The sequence below is a fragment of the Rousettus aegyptiacus genome, unplaced genomic scaffold (genome assembly GCF_014176215.1).
Source record: "Rousettus aegyptiacus isolate mRouAeg1 unplaced genomic scaffold, mRouAeg1.p scaffold_m13_p_3, whole genome shotgun sequence".
NCBI lineage: Eukaryota > Metazoa > Chordata > Mammalia > Chiroptera > Pteropodidae > Rousettus > Rousettus aegyptiacus.
In genome coordinates, this window is record NW_023416306.1 from 154,210,116 (window position 1) to 154,233,045 (window position 22,930).

The 22,930-nt window shown below is 45.9% G+C and overlaps 1 non-coding gene across 1 annotated transcript; it reads left to right on the forward strand.

The window, feature by feature from the left end:
* Nucleotides 1-5,192: 5,192 nt before the first annotated feature.
* LOC118601228 lies at nucleotides 5,193-5,311 on the forward strand. The gene has a single exon (XR_004950272.1). It is a non-coding gene; the product is annotated as a 5S ribosomal RNA (ribosomal RNA).
* The last annotated feature ends 17,619 nt before the right edge of the window (nucleotides 5,312-22,930 follow it).

The window sequence follows — 22,930 nt, forward strand, 5'->3', positions numbered from 1 at the left end:
GGCGGAGGTGGGAGCGGAGTGTCAGAAATCAGCTTCCCTGTCTCATCCAGGGCTCTGTCACTCAGCCGCAGTGGTCGTCAGTGATTTATGCCTGCCTGCCCTGTATTCTCGGCCCCTGCTTTTGGTAACGACCTCTTATTTTCCCTCAGGGACCATCTGTAGCAGAGTGTCAATGGCCTGCCCATTTTCCCCTCAGCATTCACAGTTTCCAGACACACTGGTCACCTCTTACTGTGAGCAGCAGTTGGAGGGCTCTCTGGCCACAGAAGCTCGGCCCATAGGTGTGGAGCAGGTAAGACGCACTGGGGAGTTATGTCCCCAGGAAGAGTCCTCAACCAAAGACAGTTGGGCATTGAGGGATAAATGCCCCACTTCCGCGGCCTCAGGCGAACCAACTCCAAGGCTACTGCTACACAGACTGTGTGGAGTTGAGCCCCAGTTGCCCATAATATAATCTGCTCATTAATGCGCCCTGCCCTAACTCACGTCCCTATGTCTCTAATGATGACTTCTGGGATTGCCTTCCAAAAAACTACTTGCCCTCAAACCTTCGTCTCAGGGTCTCTCTTTGGGGGAACCAAGTCCAGGTACCACCCTTTCACCATTCTTACTTCATGCATTTAGGTGGAGCTGATCCCACCTCCAGCCCTGAGGTGGGCGCCTGACTCACGCTGAGGGTCTCTCTGGGATTTTTGCTGAAACCACTGCAGAAAAAGAAGTCTTTTTCACTGGGCTCACTGCCTGCAAAGACCATGAAGGCCAGGAGCTACCAGGATCAGCCCACCACCTTGTAGAGAAAGACCAAACCCGAGAAGGCGGAGAGAGTGGGCGGGCTGGATTGATTCCTGACATCTCGAAAGCGCCCAGATTCTAGCTCAGCCTGAAGCCACACTCACTCTCATACCATTCAATAATATGAACCAATAACGCCTTTAGTTCGCTTACATCATGCCTCTCAGAATCACATGATTCCACCGCCGTGGAAGTCCTTCAAAGGGCACACAGGCACCTCTCGTACCATCTCACCAGGTCTGCCGCTTCCCAGAAGGCTTAGTACACAAAACCCATGACAGGCTCACCAGCCCCCTTGAGAGAGAAGCACACGCTCCATCGTTACCTCTGAGCACTCCAGCTCTGACCAGGACAGAGGCCTGACCTTCCTGGATTGTGCTCCTGTGGTCATGGGCTTGCTGCCCGCCTCCCCACCAGTCGGTCGCCAGCCTAGAGAACGTGCTACTGGAGTTCAGGACAGCCCGCCTCTGCAGGCCGGGCAGGCGGCGTGGAGGTGCTCCAGACCAGGCCACTGGGCCTGGCTTTTCGGTGCTGCCCTGCACGTATCTCACTGGCCCCCTTAGGCTCCACCATCCTTTCCATTAGGATTCGAGGACTGAGCTCTCCGCACGGTCCCCAGGTCTCAGCGACCTGCCGCGCAGCACGCACTACTTCCTGGGAATGACTCCGTCCTTTTTATTTCTCTCAGGGTTTCTACCCTCCCTTGTTTGAGTCTCTCTGGCTACATTACACATGCAGATTTAATTGATCAGTCATTAACCTCACCTTGGAGACTGTCAATGTGATCAGGTAACTGCTTCTGCTCAACTCACCTCTGAGAGCAGCGACGGGGCCCGCCCCCGCGCCCCTCCGGTTTGTGATTCCCATTCATCACGCCCTTGTTTATAGCCTTTCAGCGGAGGCCCATCCCTGAGACGTTCCCGTCCATGCCAATTTAAATTAATTCTACCAGTCAGATTTCATGAGACACTGAATCAAAGGCTTTTCTAAAAATCAAAAAGCACTAAATCTTCAGTGGACCCTCTTCGCCCTAATATTACAAATTAGTTAGAATACAAAAGCGTTATGGTTTCCCAGCATGACTTCTGCGTAAACCTGCCAGTTCAGTTTATGGCTCAGGCCTCCATTGCCCTCCAGCTGCTTACTGGATTTTCTGCTCATAAAATTTATCATAAATTTTTAATCATAAAATTTGTTCTATGGCTTGCTTACAAACGGAACGTATGGCTTCCCTGAGGGAAACTTGCTGGAATCAGTTTCTTCCTGCTTTTCAAGTCCAGTCCCACATTTTTTACTCTACGCCATCTCCCGAGGTTCACCCTCACTGTTTGAAAGTAGATGTCAAGAGTTCCTGAAGAGTTCATTAGCTAATTCCAGCCAGACTCTTCAGTTTGCATGCCATAGGACCCCTTGATTTATGTATTTCCGTAGGATTTAATTTTTCTAAGTGACCCTTTACCTGTTTTTTATTATGACTTACTAATTGCACCCATTTCCTAACTTTATTTTTCTTATTAAAGGCGGGTTTTAATAGGTAGTTTATTTCTCAGCCACTTAAAGACTCTGATTAATTTCACTCACCTCCTAGTCATTCAGGAATGGATCACCTTTCTTGATAATATTTCTTTGTCCCTGACTTAACAGGTCTGCAGATTGCACTTGGGAGGCAGGTATATGCCTGGGAAAATGCACAGGCTCTGGTTCGAATTCTGCCTCCACCACTTCTTAGTTGCATGATGTTACTTCAACTACCTGTGCTTTAGTTTTCTCGTCTATGGAAGGGAGATAATAGGACCTCCCCGAAAACCTCACGATGGGACTCAGCAAGACAGTGCAAGTAGACTAGTCCCTGCCACATAGAAAGTGCTAGGAAACACTAACTATGATTTTGTGAAGAGCTTTTTATTCATCCGAATTTTCTATGTTTATAGCTTTGAGCCAGTTCAAAGGGGTCCTCACCCCATGAAACTCTGTCCTGGCGAGAGATGAGCATGCAAACAACTGCCTATGATTCCAGGCAAAATGAAGAATTGCTAGAACGGATAAAAGCAACGTGCTCAGGGACTCAGTGGAAAGAATGTTTCTCAGGAGGAGTTGCAGAACAGAGATGATGGAGAAGAAGGCTGCGCTTTGAAAGGTAAATAGGAATTGGGTTGTAGAAGAACAAAAAGAAGGAGCTTTGCAAGATGAGGGACATGAACATGTGCGGGGTATTTGGGGCATTTTCTGGTTTCTTATGGCTGGAAAATAGGGCAATTGGGGAACTAGGAGGTGGGGAGCCACGGACAGGGCTGGAAGATCAGTTGGGGTTAGACTGTCAAGGACCTAAAAGTAGTAGTGTGAGCCCCACTCTGAGGGACTCAAGTGGTTCTCAACCTGTGGTGCCTGCACCTGCAGTATCAGCATCAGCTGGGAGCTCGTTAGAAATATAATACAAATCCTCAGACCCTATGCCAGTCCTACTGAATCAGAATCTCTCAGGGTGGGGCCCCAAACCACTCTTAGAAGCCCTTGAAGTGGTAGAGATGCATTAGGGATGCGCAATCAAGTTGAAGAAAACTGCTGTTGGTAATGGTGAACTTTTACAACTGGCCATTAAGGCAAGTCTTTAAGGATGCATAATCCCCTTTATTTATTAGCTATGACATTTGTCTGCATGACAGAAGCCCAAATGCAGTTGCTTAACCAATTAGGACTTCATTTTCCTCTTGTAACAAGAAGTGCAGAAGAGGGTCATCCATAATCAGCGCAAGTACTCAAGGAAGTCATCAAAATACGGACTCTTTCTAACTCCTTTCGCATGTGACTTTTGTTCTCATGGTTATAAGATAGCTGCTGCACCTCCAGATGTCTCTACCATGCTCCAGGCATAGAGAACCAGGGAAGAACAAGGGTGAAAGCCTTGTGCCCGCTTACCCTTGCCGAAGTCTTTCTGGATAGATATAGTCTTTCTAGAGACCTATACTGTAGCTTATTTCTCACAACTTAGAACCAGGCCATATGATTAGTCTAGCTGCAAAGGAGTCCAGGGAAGTGTATATTTTTAATGCATAAGTCACAGTCCTAAATAAAATCAGGATTCTATTTGTCAAAAAGAAATGGAGAGTCAATGCCAAGTGAACAAATATTGGTTGTCTGCCATAACCTACTCCAAGTATCCTGCAGAAAGGTGCCTCTGGTGGAAATGAAAGGCTGGTTAAAGAGGTTTAGTAGAGTGGTTAAAAATTAACCTCTAAAGCTAGGTAATAAGAATTTGAATCTCTGCTTTGCCCAGCTATGAAATTCTGGGCAAGTTACTTAATCTCTCTGTACCTCGATTTTCTCATCTATGAAATGAACATAATAACAGCACTTACCCCATAAGGGAACTATAAGGCTCAAGTGAGTTAATACATGTAAAAGCAATAGAACAGAACCAGGATTGCAGTGAATTCGTAAGTATATAACAGGGAGATGTTACTTGTGAAGGTTCCTGAACAGATCATTCAAGAAATGGTTGATGCAGGACAGGACAAATTTCCCCAAGTGGCAGGAAGACCAAGCCTTGTACCGAGAGAAGAGGGTCCTTTGGTGGAGAGTGAAAAAAGAATTCAACACACACGCCAAAGTTACAGCAGAAAGGAAAGATTATTAGAAAAGGGGGACACTCCACAGAGTGTGGTCTCCTCTTAGAGACAGAGAGTGAGAGGGACCAAGAGAGGCTTGGAAAGATAGCGAATAGAGGGGGGTGAGTGTTCAGGGAGTTCAGTTTATATATCATTCTTTAGTTCTTGTGAGTTATTGTTTAAAAGACTTTGTTAACCCATTTCCCTTGATATGGACATACAGTAAGAAAAGGAAGAGTAGTGTGAAAAGACAAGAATATGTAGAGTGAAAGCCCTGCTGGCAGTTCCCAGCCTTTAATCCATAGCTCCCTATGGTTTTAGCCACAGAGAATGACTCTTGGTTCCTATTTCCCCTTCACCCATGTGGGGAATGGGTCGTTTGCAATCCCAGTAGAAATCTTCCTTTGTTCTGCAGGTGCCCTCCTCGTCTGGCTGCAGGGCTAATCAACACATTGCGATCTCTGATTGTGTCTTGATTAACATTTTCAATTCTCTTGCCTCCTCCCTACATTATGATGAGAGCCTAAACTTGGGCATCAAAAAAAGTGGATGAAAAGAAGGGAGCAAGAGAGTTTGTGACAAGTGTCACCTAATATTTCTCTCCTCCCTCTAAGCACTTGGAAGATGTTAAAGGTCTGGCTCTTCCTCAGTATAAGTGGTCCCGTATGAAGGGCTCAGCTTCCTGACTCATTAATTCAGTATCTCTAGGATAGGACCCAGGCATCTGTAGTTCTTACAGCTTCCCAGGTGACACCAATGTGCAACCACAGTCAAAATTAAATCAGTGGTCCCCTAGTCTACGGCCATGCTACCCTGAACAAGCCTGATCCCATCTGACCTCGGAAGCTAAGCAGGGTCAGGCCTGGTTAGTACTTGGATGGGAAACCACCTAGGAAGACCGGGTGTTGTAGGCATAAAAAATATAAAAAATAAGGGATTTGTAAGCTGACAAGGTCCTTGCAACCTATGAGGTCAACGAAGAGTTGCTTAGCCTAAAACATAAAAAATAAAAAAAATAATAAATACATAAATAAAGATAAACCAGTGGTCCCCGAGCCCTGGCGTATGTCAGAATCACCTGCAGGGCTCGTTAAATCTCAAACCGCTAGGCCCATCCTCGGTTTCCAATTCAGTAGGCCTGGGATGGGGCCTGAGCATTACATTATTAGATGATTATTAGGTAATTAGCATTAGAGAATAAGCCCCCAGTCTGACCTCAGCACATAAGCCTCATCCATCATGTAGACGCTTCTCAGCACTTACACTCTGTGTCACCCGCCCTTGCTCACGCAGGAAGAGAGAACTTTAATAAAACAGGAGACATTAGGAATTTGGCCTCAAATCAACAGGGTTGATCATGAAATGAAAGGGCAGGGGGGGCAAGATAGTAAATTAACTTGAATGTCTCTGTCACGTATTTAATATAACCCTTCAGTAGTGAGAGGTGATTTTCACCCCGTGGCTGGCAGCTTTGGCTTCATAAGTGGAGCAGCCGAGGGATACAGGCCACTTAGGAAAAAGCTGCTCTCCCTCAGAGCTGACGCTGATGGTGGGACTGTGACCAAGTTGCCTGACGTCTCAGTTTCCCACTCCGAAAAGGGAGGGTTACAATAACATTTGCTGCATGGTATAGTTGCAAGGATTAGATTAAGTAACATTCAAAAGTGCCTGCTCAATAAATGGTAGCTATTATTTTTACTATTGCTACTATGTTATCATTCTTGGCTCTGCTGCTGTCAGTGCCCCTCAGGTAAAAATTCTCAGCAACAAATTATGCTTACAGTTTCCTGTAGAGAAAGCTTCTCTTTGATCTGATTAGCTGGGGTGGGGAGGTGGCTTTTTTTTTTTTTTTTTGGTTAATAGCAGTTGTTGTATTTACCAGGGAGTCTCAGGGCTAAACTCTGAATCTTTAACAATCATCTTTAGCTTAAGTTTTCTGGTAATAATTCTTTCTCCCTTGATTATACATGAGACACTCCTTTCTTTACTTACTTCCATGTCATTCACGACCACCAGCTAATTTTGTCTCCCCTCTGGCTTCTAAGATTCACCTAAAGGATTGCAATTCTCTGCTGTGTCAGACTGGAGACCTACCCAGCCATGTTTGGTGGGTGGATGGATGTGAGAGCTCTGAAAGAATATGAGTGATGGAAAATCCCTTTGGCAATGAGTGATTTTTAATGCATAGAAAACATGAGGACTCTGGGTCTCGCTGGCCTCATCTGTGAAGTGAAATCCTATTTTAACTAGCACGAGGTGAGAAAGAGAATATCAGTATTGAAATGAAAGGACATAGGTGGTCCTGAGTTCAGATTCCAGATCTACCAGTTCCTTCCTTTCTTTTGATTGGGCAGGTTCCTTAACCTCTCTAAGCCTTGACATCCTCGGGTATAAAATGAAATTAATGATGTCTCCACAGTAGTCTCCTGAGAGAGAGAGGATGTGACATATGCGGACCCACCTGGCATAGTGCCTTTTACCTTGGGTGTTCACTTAACTCTCGGTTCTTTCTCTTGACTTCACCTTGCCTTGAAAGGATATAGATCCAGCAACGCTGCAGTTTCTGCAGAGCCAGGCCTAAGGTGAGGCAAGCAGGACAGCTTTTAAGGAACCCCTCATTCTCAGCTCATGCAAGGCAGGGTCTGCACCTGAGAGGAAGTGCCTCCTTAAATGGTGCCCGGGCAGGGGTGAGGTGGGGCAGGTAGGGAGGGATAGGTACCTTGCAGCACTTCAGTCTCCACCAGGAGCTTCTGGACATCTACAAACCCTGTGCACAATTGTATTTAAATGACCATTATGAAACTTACTTAAAATCCACTTCTGGGTGTTCTCAAACCTACAGAGATCTGTAGTTTTCAAATCCATTAAAAACAGCCTGTGGTGACGCAAGGCCAGCATGCAAAAGCCAACGGGCAGGCGGGACTGGATCCCTGTCCCAGAAGCACAGATGCTGAAGGAAGCAAGCTACACCGCCCATCCCACCTGAACAGAGCAGAGCACCTTTTAGAGTCCATCTCTTACTTAGCTTGTCCATTTCCAGCCTCCTCTGACCTCCAAGAGGTAACAAGGACAGTCAGGATTTTTCTAGTTTAAGTAATTGAAAGACGGAGAAATAAGCGATTTTTCTAAGGTCATAAAGCAATTAGGTTTGACGCATAGGTTAGGACCAGTCTTTCTCAAAGCAGGGTCAGAGGCCCCAGATTTCTGGGCCTGGGCTGTGCCTCAGACTTCATGAATCGGTCTCCGGAGATGGGGCTGGGGTGGGCAGTGATGGGCAGTGAGATTCCCAGACTTCTGTGTCCTGGTCCCATGTCAGCCATCATACCACATCTGAGTGTGCAAGAGGGAGTGACGCTTTCACCAAAATGTAGTGTGCGTGCAGCAGGTGCCGCTTGGCACAGAGTTAAGTTCCCTGGTATAGTAGCTAAGCACTTATTCTCACAGGTATTAGGGAAAATATAACTATCACTTCGAAGACATATGTTCATGAATTTTTTGCTTAGGACAAAGTTAAGTTTTGAAAGGTAAGTTCATTTAAAGTCAATTTTTTAAAAAAGAGAGTACATGTAATACAGAAATGTGGTGAATATTGTAAAAGCAATGCAATGATAATGGAAGCTTGGCACACACAGCTTTGGGTGAATTTACGTCAAGAGCAGAAGCTGGGCCGGAATGCAGGGCTTCTTCCTAGAGGGATTGTTAGAACCTGTGGAGACTCACTACCTCTGTGCATCAAACACTGTCAGCAGCCCAAACGTATCGTGATAACCACAGCCATGTGCTGCTTAATGACGGGATGCGTTCTGAGACATGCGTCATTAAGCAATTCGTCATCGCACAAACATCACGGAGCGCACGTACACAAACCTAGATAGTAGAGCCGACTCCACACTGCAGCCATATGGCATAAAACCGCAGCGTCTGAGTATGTCGTCGACCCAATGTTGTTATGCGGCGCACGACCGTATTAACGATGACCACTATCATCATGCCGGGTGACAGAGGGAGTGCAAAGCTCTCCTCTTAGGGACAATCGATAGCCCTTTCCAACAGGTTGTCAGGACCCTAGACTCAAACTCTGTCCAGGTTTGCAGACCAAGAAGCAGGCTGGGGACGGAAGTCTGTGGGGACAAGTTTAAGAGGGATGAGACATGCGTCCGTCTCACCTCTTCCCTAGGCCTTCCACTGCTACCCAAGCTGGCTTTTCCCTCCCTTCCCAAGGGACCACTACAGCGGGCCGGGATGGCAAGGGCCTGGGGGGAGGGGATGGGGCTCTGTGCAAGTAAGAGATGACACAGAGAGAGAGAGAGAGAGAGAGAGAGAGGAGAGAGCGAGAGAATGAAGGGTGGGAGTAGGGGAGAGACTAGAGGAGAAAAGAGAAGTGGAGGGAAAAGGCATTTGTAAAATTAAAAGGCAGGGCCCCATCAGATGGCGTTGGGCAAGGAAAGCGCATTACAGGCAGGAGTAATTGGCAATCGGAGCTGATGTGAGGAAGGGATGATTTATGGGCCCATGCAGACAGGGGTGGAATAATTTTTGGAGCAGAACGGGGAACTTACTGAACGCCTGAAACTCAGCTACTTATCCACTCGTTCTTGTGATGAATTAGCTCTTGTTTAAAGTAACCGCGGCTCCATTTTTCATTCTGATTACTACACTTGATATCTTTCTCTCCCTCTGTTTCCCTCTGACCACTGCCCCCTTACCAGGTTCTGGGAGCACAGGCACTGGGCTTGTGGAAACTCATCACCCCTCCTCCTTCCCTCCCCCCACACCCCCACAGCAACATTAACTCTACGTAGCCAAGTCTAAAACCTAGCCGCTTGAAATATTGCAAAGATTAAGAATGTGCAGAATTAGCTTTGCCTTCAGATGCAAAACTGGCCTGCTTATACATCTTGAGTGATTGCAGTTCCTTTGCTGATCTGATGCGGGAAGTCTCTCTGTGGGCCTGTCTATGCATCCTTAAAGGTATGAAGCAGAGAACACACTTCCCACCTGCCTGTAGCACTCTTTTTAGAAGTGTAAAAGCCTTCGAGGACTCTAGCAAGCTCTAATGAGAAGTAAATTCAAGATAAAGGATGTCCTATAGTGTGCACCCCTCCTTAAGAACACTTGAAAAACTAAGTTCTAAATTTATATTGTGCAGAAAGGGAGCAGTTCTAGGCACAGGTGTAGGTAGATGTACAAGTATCACATTCTTTTTATTCTATTTTTTTAAAATGTTTTCTTGATTAAAAATACAACCCTCAAAAATTCAAGCTTCCATGCGGTCCAGTCTCAACATTAAATTCCATAAAAAAAAAATCTTACCCCAGAATGATTAATATAAGTTAAGTATTTATAGCAGTTACTTGTGAAAATAACAAAGGGAGAATATCTGATGCTCAGAAAAATCTTCTAAGATGCTCTTGGCATCTTTTTCCTTCCTCAATTATCGACTCCAAACCAAGCAGCGCCCCAAGCCCCAGTCACGTGGCTCTCGGTCAGGTCGCTGCATACGCCACCGAAGCAGGTCGTGCAGTGCGGTGGCCCTGACTCTTCACCTCTTGTTGCTGCCTCCCATCCCTTGAACTTGGCTGCGCCTGTTTCTCCTGCTAGTAATTGGGATACTCACTTTCTTCTCCACTGGGTCTCTCTGCCTTTGCCTGTAGGTGCTGGCACTTCCTTCGGCGGCTCTATCTCAGGCCTGTTGGGACCTTTCCTGTCTCAGCAGACGCCTTATTCTGCCATGTCCTGTATCAAAGTGTCCTCAACACTGGGGCCTCATGGTCGCTGGCCTGACTCACCGGGGGGCCCTCAGGTAGCTGCACACTCTGGACTTCCTGCTGCTCTTTCTGTTCCTGACTTGAGCTTCCATCTTTAAAAATACCTTCCCAGAGCCCCCAGGCTCGAGTCTATACCTGTTGGTTTGTTTGACAACATTTTGCTCAGATCCAGACCTCAGCTCTCCTGGCTCTGGATTCTTTTTCTGCCTGTACAATCTCCCTCGGCCTTGGAAGGACAGGGGACAGGACAGGAGCACTGTGTTCCTCGTGAACGGTGTGGCACGGTAAAGAAAAGCTTTGGAATGGCTTTAGGACACGTAAAATCCAGTTTCAGCTCTGCTGGTGATTCCAGGCAATGGATTTCCCTCTCTGGGCCTTAGTTTTCTCATGTAGAAATAGAAGGAGTGGCTAGCGATGAAGACCCTTCCCAGTGTGATATTTAAGAGCTCGTAGTTTAGAGTCAAGCTCAGGGTTAAATCCCATTTCTGCTCCTCACTGTCAATCTCTCTGAGCCTCTGTAATAGCAACTCCCTAGGTGTTTACGAAGATTAAATGAGACACTAAACACAAAAGGCTTAGCACGGTGCCTGGCACATAGTGGACACTCAGTAAGTGTTCGCTGCTAATGTTTTATTATTATTATTATTATTATTATTATTATTAATCACTCTATCATTGAGCTAATCTCAGAAGGCTTTTCTTTACATTTTGGTTTACACAATCAACTTTTTAAAGCAGAGTCTCAGCCTTTCTTCTGCCTCATTGCACTTGTTGAGTAAGACCCACTCTCAACATTCAACAGCAATGCCTCTAGGTTTGGCCCGCAGGCTATATCAGAATCGCACAGGGAGGAAAGAAAAACAGCTCAAAACAGTGGCTGGAACTTTTGACTAGTGCTTCCGCTAACGAGAAAACACCTGTCAAGAAGGAGCTCGTTCAGCTGCACAACTGAATCCTCAACGTGGCCGCACAGGTGCTGGCCCTCGCAGAGACGCCCAAGTTCACCTTTTATCAGGGTCCAGGCATCCTTCCTAGGCTTTGGGAAGCACATTTGGGTGCGAGGTGGGATGGGGCTGGTCCTGGTTGGTGAGAACAGAATTGGGAGACTGGGAAAATAGCAGGCAGGGCTTAAGCCAAAACCGAGAGGCAGGCAGATGGTCTCACCAAAGTCCGTGAGGGCTGGCTACAGAGGCGGAGGCTGGCTTGCAGAGCCCAACTGCAGAGACACACTTCATCCCAGGCCTCCTCTAGCACCTACCTGTCCTGCATGCTGGGCGCAGAGGGAGCATGTGCCCTGGGGTGACCTTCACCGCCTCCTCCTGCTGGTTGGTGTGTTTCATGGATGTCTGGTCATTAGGCAGAAACTCCAGAAAGAAGCCAGCCACTCTGGCTCTTCTGACAGCAGCAAGGACTTCAGTGCCTAGTTTATATCCAACAGCAACGGGCACTTTCCTTTTTCCATTTTACTGGGAGATGGTCAGTTCCCCTGAGGTAAGCTGGGAACTTCCGTTTGCTGGAAAGCAGCTCTGACTCTACCTGGGGCCCGGTGAGACTCAGCGAGCTTACGCCCGTCTACCTGCGACTCCACATTCGCCACTGCAGCCATCCATTCGTCCACTCATCCTTTCCGAGTACAGTTACTGAGCACCGATTCTGTGCCAAGCACTTGATGGGAATTGGAGCTGACTCCGATCCAAGACTGGAAGGCTAGAGAGCTAACCTACCCTTGGGGACAAAAACCATCCGGAACACTTGCTTCTCCCCTCTGGGGACAGTCAGCCAATTCCATTAGGTATGAGCAGCTGGAGAGCAGAACAGAGTCTGTTCTGTTCATGATTGTCTACTCGGCACTTAGCACAGCGCGTGGAAAATAAAAGTCACTCAAGAAATGTTTCTGGAAGGAATGCTTCTCTGAAAAGGGGCTGTGCATAGATGACCCCCGAGCACCCCAAATCATACAGCCCCTATCAGTAGCTGTTCCTCTCCAGGACACAGCACCCTCAGGCACCATGGCATTGCATTCACACATGTCAGTCTGCACCCGCATACACCCACCTTTCAAGGCTCTATACAGATGCCCAGCCAGTCCGGATGTGACCCTTTATTACAGCGACCCCAAGAGGCGGGCATTATTATTATTGTGCTTCCACTACAGCTGAGGAAATTGAGACTTGGGAAGTTTAAATGTCTACAGTTAAACCCGGGTTTCAAAGGCTGTTTCTTTTCCTTGAACTGCCAGCACAGGGAACACGAACAAGAAATTTGGAGGAGGATGTGGACGTTGGCAAGGGAGAAGGGCAGGCAGCAAGAGGTATAGATACTATCCGTTTTGGAACTCCGCAGCAAGAGGCAGTGGCTTCTAGCCTAGACCCTACGTGCCTTCCTCGGGGTAAGTGAGTGAGTGTGTGTGTGTGTGTGGGGGGTGGTTGGTGGGAAGAGGTGGCATGTTAAACACCCCCAAGCCCTCATCCCTTTGCAGAACAAACATTCAGCAACTCTGATTGGCTGCCAGCTTGCCACAGGGGTGGGGGTGGGGTGGCAAGATGGAGCTGGGGCACTAGCTACCTGGGTTTCCTCCCAGGTGAGGAGAACAAGATGAGGATGCATGTAGAGTTGGATTCAGCTTTACCAGGTGGGACGAAGGTGGGGTCAGGAGCCCTGGCTGTGATTGTTCAATAATCAAACTTCCCTCTTCCCCAGGAGCCCCTGCCCCTTTTAAGGTGAATTGCATATCTTTAGTTAAGAATTAACTTGTCAAAAGCCCATCAAGGGAGTGACAGAGGGAAAAGGAGGGGATTCGGGGGAGGGGAAGGAGGCCCAGCCCAACACCCCAGCAGCCGTAGCCCAGTGCTCACCTGGCCCATAATAAATAGGATGAAAGGCACTCCTGATAAATGCCCGTGTCAGGGAGAGATTTTACCTTCACTCAGAAACAATGTAATATCTCGGCTATTACCCAAAATAATTTATCAATGTGTAATAGCTTTGTGCAGACCTCAGATAGGAGGGGAGCTGTGCTATCAGAGATGGATGTAGCCTACCTTCGGCTTTTAATTTTTAATGTTCGCAGCCAGCTTTGCATTAAAGGCCAGGTGTCATATAAAGACTTAATGTAAGAGGGGGGTTCATGAATTCTAATCAAGGGAGGCGCGCTCCCAGGCTGGCTGCCGTCGCCTCCTGGCTGTTCGCATTGGTCTTTTGTTTTCTCTCCTCCGGTTGTTCTTGCTCTTCTGTCTCCTCTCCACTCCCCCCGCCTCACCCTACCCCATCCCACCTCACCCTCCGTGCTCAGCCAACACTTACCCGCCCTACCCAGGGCTTTTCCCTTTCCAAATCGTATCCTTTTCCTCCCGCTGTAAGAGGGAGGGTCTCTGGCGGGCAGGGCCAGGGCGGCCAACGTACTGTGACGTACCGTGACATCTGGACTATCCCTCCAAACTCAAACTGGCAGGACGGCGAGACTCTTTTACTTATTCATTCCATTTTTGTTCATTTATTCATATCCTTTTCATTCATTTATCCGAAAAGTATTTTTGAGGACGCGTAAGGGGCCCATCTCTGTTAGGCCCTATGAACAACATTTGTGACTTGAGACAGTTAGATTATCCAGCATTCGCTGTCCCTTTCTAAGCTATATTTTCCTCCAGCATAGTAATCGCCTTCTGCTACACTGTGTAAACTGCCTGTTTATTTAGCTTACGACCTGTCTCCTCCTACAAGAATGTTGGCTCCATGAGGGTGAGAATTTTGGTCTGTATGTTCACTGATTCCGCCCTGGTGCAGAGAACAGTGCTGCGCACATAGGAGGTGCTCAGTGAATATCTGCTGATGAATTAAGGACCAAGGGCCATGCTCGGAGGACGGAAGCAGTGCTGTCACTGTGCAGTGGGAAGGGAAGGAACAATTGTGGCCTCCAGCATCAGGCCACTCCAAGTCTTCTGGCCAGTGTCTATTCTCTGCCCTTGGAAGCCTCCTCAGAAGGCCAGAGTAGATCCCCAGGCAACCCACGGCCCTCCAGACCTGGCCCCAGCCTGCTCTCTTTGCTAGTCTCATTGCCGCTTCCTCTCTGCCTGACCCTTTACTAACCTGACTCAGATCACAGGTTGTCACGGGGTGGGGAGGGGGGCAGGGGACGTGCAGGATGGGGTTGGACCTCAGACCTCTCTGCAACCCTGAACACAGGTAAATAAATGCATGCAGTAGGTGCTCAATTCTCAGCAGGCCAATTTTTATGAGATGTGTTCCTGAAAACCTCTCTTAATTTCAAACCCACAGAATTCAACACTAATTTTCCTGTAGGATCTACATAATTTCAAATCTTGGGTGAGCAAGGCCTCATTCACACTGTGTTGGCCGGCTTGAGATCTGCTTGGAAACAGAGCCGCGCTAGGAAGCTGTGTCAAATACTGAGTCAAGAGAGATCGAGTTCCCTCCCATTCTCTTTTAGGCCCTACTGCCTCCTCTCCGCCAAGGGCCCCTTCTACTATTTCTGCAGTCACGAACGCCGTTTGCGCCCCACAGTTTCATTCTCTTCGTTTTAGACCCACTTCAAAAGTCAGCTCCCTCTGAGAAGCCCTCAGGCACGAGGGGTCCCTCCCTCCACTGTTCTCTCAAAGAATCGTGTTCTGCCTTTGTCACAGGCAGTTGAATTGCTAATGAATTGCTAACAGATCCAGCTTCCTTACTGGATTTCGAATCCTGGAAGACAGAAAATGTTTCTAAGCATCTCTTTAATCCTAGTACTCTGAATATGAATGACTGAATGACTGAGCACCTAGGTAACTCCCATAGATACCCTCCCTAAGCTGATGTAAACTCTTAAGACGGTTTCATCAGAATTACTTTTGGAACTTAAAACAAACAAAACCACACAAATTCTCAGATCCCACCCCAAACTTTGCTTAGAAAGCCTCCAGGGGCTTCTGATAGTTGGGCAGGTGGAAACCACTGCTCTAACCTGGGTTTTCATTAGACTGTCCTGAGGCACTTCTCATAGGCACAGATTCCTGGGACCCGCCTTGAACTAAAGGAGCTTGAGCATTTAGCAAATGCCTGTAATGACTGGAGGAGTCAGAGCAGTTTGGAAACACAGTCTGTGGTCCCGCCCTTCCTCCTCCAGGGGGCCCACCATGGGGTGGGGTCTTCCCCTCCAGCCCTGACCAGACAATGATTCCCTCCAGAAGTCCCCAGTAATTTTCAAGGCAGGGAGACTTTAAGGATCAATCTATTCCCAGATTTCTCAGCCTCATCACTATTGACCTCTAACCGCTAGATGCCTCAGCAACCTCTCCTTCCTCCAGCTGTGACATCCAAAAATATCTCTGGACATTAACAAATGTTCCCTGGGGAACAAAATCGCCTCGCATAGATACACAGTTGGAAGGCGAGGAGTAGTTTTAAGATAATGGTAGATATTCTTTGATAGTATACCAAAATTCAATGAGTTGCAATATCTCCAAGATCAGTTACAAAGAGAAATCTGAAACCTTATCAGTGACTTTTCTGTACTCCTGCACTAAAATGCATTGGTTTATCTTGTACTTTGAATAGGAGAGTCTTTCACTAGTGATTTTTGTAGCATCATACCTGATCATTTGGAAAATATTCATTCATCAAGTCCTGTAGTCTTCCAGATGTCAGCACACTTCATTATATAATATAAAAATCTGCATTTTTAAAACGTCACCTTTGATCTTATGAGAAAAGTCTTTCAGTTTTGGGAAGCTGTCACATTCATGGTGGCAGTATAAGTTTCCTAAAATTCGAAAGTTCGAATTTTATCATTGGCAACAAAGATGATGGGTTGTTTTCCTTGATGTGACAGGCTCGCTTCTTTCTTGGGGGAAATGTCTGCCATATATCCAAACCTGAATAATCATAGTTTGTAGTTGTTCTTTCGAGGACGTACAGTGTTTCATGAAAAAGTGGGTAGCTCATCTTTCACCTCCGATGGTCACCTGTGCGCCTCCCCTGGAGACAACTGTCCTTACGTATTAACAGAAGGGCTTTCTGTGCAACTCTCATTTCATCACCCAGGGTGCTACAAAGAGAGGGACTCTGGGGTTGAGATTTGTAAAAATCAAAATCAAAAATTGTACTGCTCCGTCACGAATGTTCTTCAGTAAAACAGTAAAACTCTTTTTCTCTCTCCAAAGTGCATGGCAGTGCAGAACACAGTGACAACTGGTACAGTCTGGGGCCACCACCTTGATTCACGCTCAGGTACCAGCGGTCTTATTCACTGTCGCTTTTACACCATCGGCGCAAATGTCAGCACAACAGAAAAGGCACGTGACATCTTAATATTATTCCGGAAATAGTTTTGACCGTGCAGGTGCCCTGGAAACACCTGGAGGATTCCCGGGGGGCGAGTGGGGTCTGGGAGCACACTTAGAGAACTGCTGCTGTAGGGCATCTAACCAGAAGCCGAACTCCTGGGTGGTTACCATCTCGCCTATACTAGCCGGTCACTCCCATCACTCTTCGAAGTGGGTTTATTAATTTTACTTTTCCCCAGCAGTGTTTACGCATCCTCCACTCCCCATTTCCTGGTCATCGTTTGGTGTAATCTAACTTACATTTTGCCAGTCCAGTGGGTATGAAATAGCGTCTCGTTGCTATATTAATTAGAGTATAGAATTTCCAACATATCCGGAATGGTCTTTCAAATCAGTTTTTTAATCACTCATAGTTTGATGGTGTTTTTGCACTGAAGTAATTTACAAGGACATAGATATAAAATATAAAGTCTCGACGTATGTTTAACGGGCTTTTTTCCTAGCTTTCATGTCTGTACATTTTCCACTTCTCTTCAATTTCCTTTTGCAATTTTCCAAATGAGAGAGCTTCTAGGGAATGCTATTTTAGGGTTTTTAATCATTTATTCCCTGTAAACATTGCCAGCCCATATGTGATCTGGTTTCAGAATCGCACTTGATTACTCTGCAGGTTTGAGCCTGCTGGCCTCAGGGCTGGTGATGCTGCTCTATGCGTGTTGCATATGCACATTGACAAAATGCCCAACACGGATTTGTAGATTCTGGTAAAACCGTCTGTGCTGGACTTAGTGAAAAATAGTATATCAGCCTCTAATATTGCAGTTTTCCAAGATAAGCTTGATTGTGTGGGATTTTTGCTTTCCACGTTGACTTCCCATTCAAAGTAATCACTTGTGGAAGCCTAAATTAATAGGCACTGAGTTTATTTATTTTAGTAATGTTTAGTTCCCTTTATTAGTTTAGGTTCTCAGCACCACTTCATGTATATTAAGGTTGGCAAACTTTTCTATAAAAATCCAGACAGTAAGTATCTTAGGCCTTGAGGCTATGTGGTCTTTGTTGCAACTACTTTACTCTATGGACCAGGGCAAAAGCAGCCATAGATAATAGGTAAACTGATGTGTGTGGCTGTGTTCCAATAAGTCTCTATTTACAAAATCAGGGGAAGGCTGTAGTTTGCTGACCCCTGGTCTAGATCGCTTCTTCATCTGGTTCTCTGAAAAAAGCCTCTGTTCATACTTTAGTGCCTATTGTTCCACTATGATGGTCTGTACTTTACATTTCATGTAACTGTGCATGTGCGTGTGTTGTTAAAACTTCAGCGAAAACAAAAGTAAATACAAAAGTTGAAAACAAATATAAGGTGGATAATAAATAAAGTGATTATTACCATTAATTATTAAACCCCAAATACTGAGAGAACTTAATAAAACACATGCCAACTGGACCATCATGACAGTAACAGTACAGGGCAGCTGTCCTTTTGAGGCCCTCCCTCTACTGCTCTCTGGAGAAGTCAAGTCAAAGTGGGGCTGGGAGGCTCCTTATAGAACAAGCTGACTCCAGGTCTGGGACAAGGAAAGCACAAGAGGAGCCCCAAATATCTGATTGTGTGAGACAGTAAGCTGTGCTCAAAGAATTATGGGAACATAGGAACCAGCTTGAAGGGACCCCTCTAGCCAAATCTGGGACAACTTGAACATCAAAATAAATAATAATAGTAAAAAATTATAACCCAATGGATAAAATAAGAATCCCCAAATCCATACCTAAATAAACAGATGCATAAGTAAATGATGGAGAAAGGACAATTCTTCTGTATAGTAGAATACCAAGTAATAAATATAGAAGGGATACGGAGTTAGACAATCATCAATGGATGCTAAAAATAGTGGGTGAAAGTTTGGTGAGGAATAGGATATTTTCATAGCCTCAAAGTATCTTCCCACACATTGGCTTACTCATTATAGAGGGAATCATGGGAACTTTACTACAGAGAAATCTAGTAGATATCACCTTACCCAATGATTCAAGTTAATGTCACGAATATTGGGGCGACTCAACATCACGTGCCTCCTGATATGGAAGCTCGTCCAAGTGCATCGACTAAATCTAATCGTGAAAAAACATTGGACAAACCCAAATTAAGAGATGTACCACAGAATAACTGGTCTGCTCTCTTACAAAAGTAATGTGAAGATCAAAAAATGTAAGGAAAAATCAAAGAAGTGTCCTATCAAAGCAGATGAGAAGAAATATAACAATCGAATGAACTGTATAACCCTGGTCGGGTCCTTAACTGAGGAGGAAAATATAGCTATAAAAAATACTAAAGGGACCATCGATAAAATTTGAATATAAACTATAAATTAAAAAATGGTTTCATACCAATGTTAAATGATTTGATTATTATATACTTTTGATAATTATATTAAGGTTATGTAAGGGAATGTCTTTGTTCTTAGGAAAAAATACTAAATATTTAGGATTAAAAAATGATTCTGATAATATGAAGAGATAACTCATAAAACAAAATTGAGCTTTAAAATCAAATTCCTCATAAGGTTCCACTCTAAAATAATGTTATCTGTGGATGTGGGGGAATTTTCTGGCTCATACTGTGCCTTGGATTAACAGACCCCATGCATTTTGTTGTCCCCTTATTATAATTTCTATACATTTTGTAATGAGAAAAAAAATACTATTTTTTTTTAAAGTTTGGGAAGATATTCCAGGCAAAAAAAAAAAAAAAAGAGCAAAATTACAGAGGTGAAATATTCAAGTGGTTTGCAATTTAAAATAAGTCTCAAAGTTATAGCTGATCAATAGCGAAAAAACAAGACCAAAAGGTAGTTATGGACAGATCGCAAGGGAGCTCAAAGGCCACAGTAAGGAGCGTTCATTTCATTCAGGGGGAAGAGGGAAGCAGGACAGTGACATAGGGCTGAACTTTGGGAGGATGACTCTGGCCGCAAGTTTAGGTTAGATTAGGAGGAACAGAACCTGGAGTTGGAGAGATTTTTGCAAGAGTAGGATGGGGGGAAAGGAGCGTTCTACTCATAGTTCAACATGCATTTTTGTAAATCTGGAACCAGGGAAATAGATAGAGATGGACATAGATAGAGTCATTTGCCTTGAGGAACTTTTTGAGGCTGTGGGAGCAAGCGGACTTGTGCCGTGACTGAATGTTTGTGTCCCCCCAAAACTCACAGGTTGAAGCTCTAATCTCTAGTGCAATGGTATTTGGAAGTGGGAGGTAACTAGGTTTAGACGGGGTCAGGACGGTGAAGCCCGTATGATGGGATTAGTAACCTTATAATAAGAGACCAGAACTCTCTCCATGGGAAGATACAGCAAGGTGGTCATCAAAGTAGGAAGAGGGTTCTCACCAGATGCTGAATCTTATGGCGCCTTGATCTTGAACTTTTAGCCTCCAGAACTGTGAGAAATAGATATTTGTCATTTAGGCCACCCAGTCTATGGTGTTTTGTTATAACAGCCTCAGCAGACTGAAATGACCTGTTAGGGAGAACAAGTAGAAAGGGTTGGGAGAGAAACAAAGGAAGAACTTTGGGAAGCACCTGCATTTGAGGGGCAGGAGGAGGAAGAGGAGCAGTGAGGGAGACGTGAGTGATTAGGGCATGAGGAAGAGAGCCAGGAGGGGTGGCATCGTGGGGCCCATGGGGAAGAGTGTCGGGGGTGGCTAACAGATATGAGCGCTGTTGAGAAACTTGGTACAGCTTTTGGCTGTGCTGGCTGTGTTTTCACTGATGCCTTAGCATGTTTGATGGAGCAGGAAAGGGGAAGCCAGGTGTAGGGGGAGGAAATGAAGGTACCAGGTGAAGGTTGCTCTTTGAAGAAGTTAGGTGGTATTTGAAGGAGGAAAGTGAGAAAGTAAAAGTTGAAGAAATGGGGTTGAGGGATGTTTTCATTCTATTTGGTGGCTGTAGCCTACCCGCTCCTTGCTGCTCTGTAAGGCTCCCCGAGGAGACATACCTCCTCTAAGTCAGTGATGCCTCCTGGGCACGCAGAGCCATCCTGCTGTCTAGCCTCTGCAGCAGGTGTCATGTACCTGAGGAGATGATGGAGTGATATCATGAGCACGGCCAATGTTTCCTTGTACTTTGTTGATAATAGGGAATACTTTCAATTACCAGAGCTCTGGATTCTGGACAAAGAGACGATGCCTCTACAAGAAGACATTAATGAGAGAAGAACGCAGAGGGCATTACCTCTGCCGAACGTTGAAAAACGGTGACAAACTCATGTCATACATAGGCCTTGATAAGAAACGAATTCCGTCTTCCCTTCATCTCCTCAGCCAGGACTCTATTGGTCAAGGGTATCTTTTCATTAGTCTATAATTCTAAGTTCCTTTAAATTTTTCACTACATAATTGTGATAATAATGATAACCATGATAGTTAAATATTTAGCGGGGCTGTGTGCCTGGGTAGTATATTAATTACAAGGCCTGCCCGCCTGTATCTGCAGGTCCCTAGAACTACCAAGGTGGAAATAAAAGTCTTCATGACCTACGAAGAAGCATTAACACAGAGGTGGAAAACATGGGTTTCGGAGTCTCACAGACCTGGGTTCAAGTTCCGGCTCTGCCACACATTAGCTGTGTGAGTAATGTCTGTAAGCCTCAGTTTCTCCATCTGCGAAACAGGAACAGTAACAATAGGACCTATGCCTCAGAGTTGTTGAAGATGAAATAATGTGCCAAAAATGTTAGGGATGTGCCCAGCTTAGTGTAAATATTTTCCAGTTGTTAGAAATTATTTTACATAATAAGAGATTATAATTATTTCCAAGACCCAATGAAAGGGAGAAGCCTTAAGGGAGATTCTTACAGGTAAACCACTAGACTCTTTCTTCCCTTTCAAAGCTAGAAGGTGTAGACAGAGAACACAAAAACTCTTAGCACCTTTCTTTCTTTCTGCCTGGGCCTGCCTGGACCTCAACCCTGCTGTTCAAGCCTCCTTCACAGAGATGGATGCTGGGTTTTCTTGGCTCAGACAATTGTTCTAGAACAGGATCCTAGGCCCTCTTAAAGATCCCTCTGACTCAGGGTCCCCAGAAACCAGAGCCCTTACTTGAACACTTGAATGTGACATTTCTAAGGGTCTTTTACCACCAACACCCCAGGTCTTCTCCATTTCAGACATGGAGAGTTTGCCTTATTGTAAACCATAGCTTCTATCTATAATACTGTATCAATCAAGGTTCAACCAGAGAAGCAGGAAGAGGGGAGGTGGGGGGAGAGGGAGAGATAGGTCAAAACCCACGTGTGGACCGTGCAATCAGTTCAGGAGGTAGCTAATCCACACCTTTTTAATGAAAGAGGATAGAATGTAAAATGGTAGAGTGAATCATACGTAATAAAGGTAAGTGTTTCAGGTGTGTGTGTGTGTGTGTGTGTGTGTGTGTGTGTGTGGCACTGCCTATAACCCTCTACAGATTTCCTTTAGCTCTGGAGGCGTTCCTACTCTTTGCCAAAAAATGGGGCACGGTAGGGATGGTGAACGGTTGGAAGCAGCTGGGGGAGGGAAGTGAAATTTAGGGGAGATAGAGGTTCGGGACAATTCGATGGGAAGGTGAGTTGAGAGAAAATGGCTGAAGAGGATCGGAGGGAACACGTTGTCTGCTGGAATCTTGTCTTCTGTACTCTCGGTTTCCATGTAACTTCAAGGGCCGATGGGGAGGGGAATGTGAGGGAAGGCGTTTATTGCACAATGTTTGCTTTGATCTTGGTTTGCAGAGCTCCAAGCAAGGTCAGAAGAGAGTAGCTTCTATTTGCCCCATTTTCAGATAAACAAACTGAAGCACAGGAAAGGCAGGTAGCACAGAGGATCTCCAGTCATAAGCCACACCTCAAGAAAGAACGAGCCCAAGACGAGCTGTTCGAGGCTTTTTCTCTCTCTTGCCGTCCCTCGGTGCATCTCACTGATCTCCGCTGGGGCCTTTCTGTGTCCTGTAAGGGGACATCTCCATCTCCACATCTTTCCCCAGCCTGGCCCCGCCCCCAGGGCCCCTGATGTGCTGGTTTACTCTGGACAAGGGGCCTGGTAGAAGGATGGGCCTTCCCAGGAGGCAAGCTGTCATTTCCTTGATGACTTTTCCTTTCTGCCCTTTCCCATTATGGGGCAGTTCAAGGGACTGCTTTTGGATGTTGGACCAGGCCACATGCCAATACTCTTCCTTTCTCAGAAACTACGCACCCTGCCAGTGGTGGGCTCTGGGAGGCCCTGTGTGTATTATATGGCTCTGCACTCCTGGACAGGTGGTAGACCAGAGCCATTTAGCGGACACAAGAGGACCCACCAGGTTCTCATTCCCACCACTGGAAGGGGAGCTGGGAAATGACAAGGTTAGTCTCTGTGGACACTTAACTCAGAACACATATACTTGGGTGCTACAGCACCTAATGGAAGAGGCGGGTGGGGGGCACCAGAAAAAAAGGAGAGGCAAGAAGACGCTCTGGG